Source organism: Schistocerca americana, chromosome 1, assembly GCF_021461395.2.
Source record: "Schistocerca americana isolate TAMUIC-IGC-003095 chromosome 1, iqSchAmer2.1, whole genome shotgun sequence".
Classification (NCBI taxonomy): domain Eukaryota; kingdom Metazoa; phylum Arthropoda; class Insecta; order Orthoptera; family Acrididae; genus Schistocerca; species Schistocerca americana.
The window spans coordinates 859,682,532-859,688,951 of NC_060119.1; positions in this window are offsets into that span (position 1 = coordinate 859,682,532).

The window sequence follows — 6,420 nt, forward strand, 5'->3', positions numbered from 1 at the left end:
GAAGTACGTGATACTATAACAGCAAATACAAACAACAGCAGGTATTCAGAGTGACTCTTTAACAAAGCCAGTGGTTGACAGATGTACAATGAATTTTAGGCTTATTTACCAGACGTCCGAGAGCAGTATTGCTTACACAGTTATTTATTTGCTTGTCTAAAAGTGGCAGAGTACACTGTCTCCCATCAGATGAAATGCATTTGAGCTGTTGAGTGTTTTTATGGGTGAGTATTCACCTACCGCATCAACTGCTTTACAGGAGCTGAGAAAGCATTTAAATATTTTTGGTCTTCATTGAACCCCACCCGAATGTTTACTTACTCCTGTTTTAATTTTATTTTCTTGGACTGTAGAGAGATCGTAACAACTCCCAGACGAGGAGAACATAGCATTCGAAATATCTGCCAAGAACAACTTCTATAGATATGATGAAATCTAACCAATGAACTTTAACATTTGCAACTTCTTCTCTTTCACACTAACATTTTGGAGATGCAGAATTTGTCAAATCTCCATACTAAAAAAACTTGATTTATACCCTTCTTATTCTCGTCTTCGATTTTATAAAATTTAAATCTTTAAGTATTTTCTTTATTTCGACGTACCAGAAACATAAACCCGTTGCATACCTTACTCTCTCGCTGGAGTTGATTTATTCAGACCATAGAATGTGTTACTTTACAAGCAAAATGCAGTCAGTCCATCCCCAATATGAGTAGCATAAAGCGTATTTCTAAATGTCTTTAATTAACTGTCGTATTCTCCTAAAGAAAGTGGCTAGTATAAACAGAAGGAAGATTGGTACAAGATATGAAGGGAGGGGACAGCTGAATAATGTAAGAGCATGAATCGCATGTTATATAAGTAAGTGATCAACCCATTCTCTTCAGTCCAGGCTTGCTAGTTTTGCAGTCTCTTTCTTTTCTATCGATTACTTCCCTCCTCTGAAACAGAAGGCTCATACAAGTTCCTCTGATTTAACATCATCAGTTGTTTTGTCTGGAGCCGGCCGGGGTGGCCAAGCGGTTCTAGGCGCTACAGTCTGGAACCGCGCGACCGCTATGGTCGCAGGTTCGAATCCTGCCTCGGGCATGGATGTGTGTGATGTCCTTAGTTAGTTAGGTTTAAGTAGTTCTAAGTTCTAGTGGACTGATGACCTCAGAAGTTGTCCCATACTGCTCAGAGCCATTTGAACCATTTTGTTTTGTCTGGGTTGAATGAGAAATAGCTCCGAACTGGAATTTTGGAGAAAGTAAATAGAAATTTCTGTCAGTCTTCCAAGCGAAATCAGTGTATACCCCGATTAACATGACATTAGAATTAGCCAAGTGCCAGTGGTTGGTTGTCATTCAGCTCAGGAATATTGTTCACTTGAAATTAACTTTGAAAAAGTGTTTGAGATAAAGCAGGACGAAAATTATTTCGAGACTATAGTATTTTCTTGTCAGACAGTGATAGACTTATTAGTACAAATGGGATAGCGTAGCGTTTCTTTCTTACATTTCAGCCGCATCTCCTTCTGTTTTATCAACGACGGAGCTTTCTTGATGGAATCGTTATGCCCTTACTTTCCCGTTTCATTTGGCAACAAGACCATGACACGTGGCAACCTTTGCATCTCCCTACACACGTTACTCTTTCATTTGGTATTACATGAAAGATTCGAGTTTAATGGGTAACCGGTGCGCATGAAATATGGCACTGTTATCTCATAAAACGAAACCGCTCATCGTAAAACGGTACGATAACCACATTACCTGTAAAATTATCTCGATAATTGTTATGTACTTATTCCTCTGAGAAACAATTTGAACTGAGCGAGGTGGCGCAGTGGTTAGCACAATGGACTCGCATTCTGGAGGACGACGGTTCAAACCCCGTGTCTGGTCGTTCTGATTTAGATTCTCCGTGATTTCCCTAAATCGTTTGAGGCAAATGCTGGGATGGTTCCTTCGAAACGCCGCAGCCGACTTTTTTCCCCACCATTCCCTAATCCGTTGGGACTGATGACCTCGCCGTTTGGTCCACTCCCCCATATCAACTGACCAACTAACCATTGCTGGCGGGAATTACAGTAACACAGCTCCTCGTTCTTTGCACAACAAGGCGTGAAAATGTCTTTCTTCAAGTCTCTAAAAATGTACCAATTACCCTCGCAATATTTTTGGCTGTTGTGCAGACATGCATGTGTTTCGCAACTACATTCCTGTCCAGTACCTGATACCAGTTTCAAAGTGAGGAAACTGTAATTAACTCTGAGAAGAATAACATCATTCGATGATATTCCAGGACGCTGACGATTTATCAAATGCTTCATTTAATTAAATGTGCCGCCATGGGCTAGAGATTCATTGACACCTTGTGATCGTATAAATGCTTTCATACACATTATAAAAATGTGTGTGTGTGTGTGTGTGTGTGTGTGTGTGTGTGTGTGTGTGTGTGTGTATGTGCGTGCCCTTGTGTGTGTTGCACATCTCCTAAACCACTGGACCAATTTCAAGCAAACTTGGTACAGATATCCCTAACTGTCAGCCAACAATCGCTGTCGGGGTAAGAACCACCTATCACACTTCTGGAGATATGATGTCATAAACAATGAGAGCGTAAAAAACAGCCGCATCATGCATGACGTTTGAATTTATTACTTCTGTACTGCTAACCCTATGTCCGCCTGCTTAGCTGAGAGCCGGCACGGTAGCTCACCGTGTTCAGTCAGAGGGATAGCTGTCCCCTGTATGAATAAACTGAGTGAATGGATAAACAATGAACTTAAACAAGCGTCGTGGGACGTACGGCCCGAACAAATACAACGACCAATAACGAACAAAATGAGATTACAAATTTAAAAAATAGTGGTAACGTGCTTGCCTCCCATGCAGGGGGCCCAGGTTCGATTCCCGGCCGGGTTGGAGATTTTGCCCGCAATAAGACTTGCACCTGGCGGCCGAACTTCCCGTACGGGGCCTCCCCGTCAACAGTGCCATACGATCATCTCAATTTCTTGCTAAATCTTTTCGCAATAAATTTCGTAGGAAGCATCAACATATGACGCCAAACGCACCTACAAAATTATATCATACTACCACACTTAGTTCAGAAGGTAAGACGCCACAAAAACTGAGATAAGCGAAAAACTACTTCTTCATAAATGAAGTAGTTTCAATACATGTATTCTCTACTACTAAGACATTCCTTCAGTCTAGTCAGCTTAAGGAAATCCCTGTTACCTGGTACCGCTTTTGTCAGCTTTCAACTGAGAAGCGCAAACGGCTGTAGGCAAAAACCATAACCATCTATAGAGCTACGAAGAAGCGTTGCCATAGATACGTTTACAAAATGGCGTTATAGACACGCGAAGCATGCGGAAAGTGTCCGGGATATTACACTAGAAATACAGTTCATTTTTTTTTATTTTCGTTTCCAATAGAAAAGTGGTAATACACGACAGTGTCGGGTTTGTCAGCTAGTATGTATATACAAACATCAAAAAACATTTTTCATCACCTCGGTTCCAAGAGTACCGGAACGTGTACAGAAAGTTGGATTAGAGATCAACGTAAACATAATTTCCGCCCTTATCATTGCTCATGAAAACCACACATTGCATGATGTACCACCATACAGCGAAACCTTCAGAGGTGTTGGTCCAGATTGCTGTACACAACGGAACCTCTAATACGTAGTAGCACGTCCTCTTGCATTGATGCATGCCTGTATTCGTGGTGGCGTACTATCCACAACTTCATCAAGGCTCTTTTGGTCCAGATTGTCCCACTCCTCAACGGTGATTCGGCGTAGATCCCCCAGAGTCGTTGGTGGGTCACGTCGTCCATAAACAGCCCTTGTTAATCTATCCCAGGCGTGTTCGATAAGGGTTCATGTCTGGAGAAAATGCTGGTCACTGCGATGTCGTTATCCTGAAGGAAGTCATTCACAAGTTGTGCACGATGGGGGCACGAACTGTCGTCCATCAAGACGAATGCCTCGCCAATATGCTACCGATATTGTTGTGCTATCGGTCGGAGGATGGCATTCACTTATCGTACAGCCTTTACGGCGCCTTCCAAGACCACCAGCGGCGTACGTCGGCCCTATATAATGCCACTCCAAAACAGCAGGGAACCTCCACCTTCCTGTACTCGCTGGACAGTGTGTCTAAGGCGTTCAGCCTGACCAGGTTACCTCCAAACACGTCTCCGACGATTGTCTGGCTGAAGGCATACGCGACACTCATCAGTGAAGAGAATGTGATGCCAATCCTGAGCTGGCTACGGTGGCTGAGCGGTTCTAGGCGCTTCAGTCCGGGACCGCGCGACTGCTACGTACGCAGGTTCGAATCCTGCCTCGAGCATGGATGTGTGTGATGTCTTTAGGTTAGTTAGGTTTAAGTAGTTCAAAGTTTTAGGGGACCGATGACCTCAGATGTTAAGTCCCATAGTGCTCAGAGCCATTTGAACCATAGTGCTCAGAGCCAATCCTGAGCGGTCCATTCGGCATGTTGATGGGCCCGTCTGTACAGCGCTGCATGGTGTCGCGGTTACGAAGATGGACCTCGCCATGGACGTCGGGAGTGAAGTTGCACATCATGCAGCCTACTGCGCACAGTTTGAGTCGTAAAACGACGTCCTGTTGCTGCACGAAAAGCATTATTCAACATGGTGGCGTTGCTGTCAGAGTTCCTCCGAACCATAATCCGTAGCTAGCAGTCATCCACTGCAGTAATAGCACTCGGGAGGCCAGAGCGAGGCATGTCATCGACAGTTGCTGTCTCTCTGTATCTCCTCCATGTCCGAACAACATCGCTTTGATTCACTCCGAGACGCCTGGACATTTCCCTTGTTGAGAGCCCTTCCTGGCACGAAGGAACAATGCGGACACGATCGAAACTCGGTATTGACCGTCTAGGCATGGTTTAACTACAGACAACACGAGCCTTGTACCTCCTTCCTGGTGTAATGACTGGATCGTCTGTCGGACCCCCTCAGTCTAGTAGGCGCTGCTTATGCATGGTTGTTTTCATCTTTGGGCGTGTTTAGTGACATATCTGAACAGTCAAAAAGACTGTGTCTGTGATACAATGTCCACAGTCATCGCCTTTCTTCAGGAGTTCTGGGAGCCGCGGTGATGCAAAACTTTTTTTATGTGTGTATAAACTGCGGTAGCCTTGCACGTTCTTTTCATTTTCTTTCGCGTTCATATAACTGATTCTGTAGTTTGTTCTGTAGCTGAAAGTAGCTGATGCGCGTTTCACATCCTACGAAACTCGTCTTTAGGAAATGCACATTGCTTTGTAAAGATGCCTCCGAAATGTAGCCAATCTTTGAATCATTTTATGTTTCACCATTTGATGTAGAACTCGCTCTGTGCAAACTTATTGGTAATGAAGGTTGTATTCTGTAATTGCGTGATTGAACCTTCACTTACGCCTACCGAAGCTATCCCTCTGTGGGTAAATTAATGAAATGGGATATCACCTCTTAGCAAGTTTATGGCATTGTTTCGAATCATCAAGTGAGACGAACTCAAATATCAACGGCATAATACATACGGTAACAATTATCTGCCGTGTTCGAATCTATAAACTTCGATTCCGTCGTTCTCTTCGTTACAAGGGGACCGCGCTTATTTGTCATCACCGATTTCGTCCAACTTTATGGAGCATGGAGGACTCGTCGAGAAATGAAAGTGACAGAATTGTAAGCTCCAGACGGCAGAGCCTCTTGAAAGGGGCAGCATTTTTGGCGCGGATCGGAGGAATCAAGACCCATTTGTGTTAGCGTACCTGTAGTTTCCAGGCAGCGGTTGGTACAGCGGAAACAGTACAGAACGGTAATCCGACCGTCGTTTGGTTGAGTCCCAATGCGGAGGTTTTTTGTTTTACATTTTTACGTTACACTGCACATAAACCAAAATAATGCTCACTGTACTGCAGTTTTAATATTTTCATAAAAGGTATGAAAAGATAATGCAAAGGAAAATTTACAAGAAAGCATTGTATTTACAGCGTCCAAGAAGGAATTGCAATTCCTTTAGTTTCATTTTGACCTTCGAGCAGCCCTCAGCAGCTTCGCGCGAACAGTTGAGTTCGTGTTGCAGGTAAAACCGGCCCATCGGCCTTTGGGAGCAACGCTAACTACGGCTGCGGCGGTCATTCGGTTGCTAACTCTCGACCGAGTAACGTGAATTTTTAGAGAATACTATGAGAACACAGTGAGAATTTTTTTCTATAGAAACTTTAAATCAACCCTGTAACTGTAAAATTCCTGCATTTACAGCGGGTGCAAGATGCCGAGAAAATTAACTACTGCTGCCCCTCTTTTTCCAATGAATATCACCCCAGCACGTGTACATTATCAACTGTAAAATAATAAAAGTATCTCAATTTATATATCAATTTCTCGTGTACGCCTTACAGTC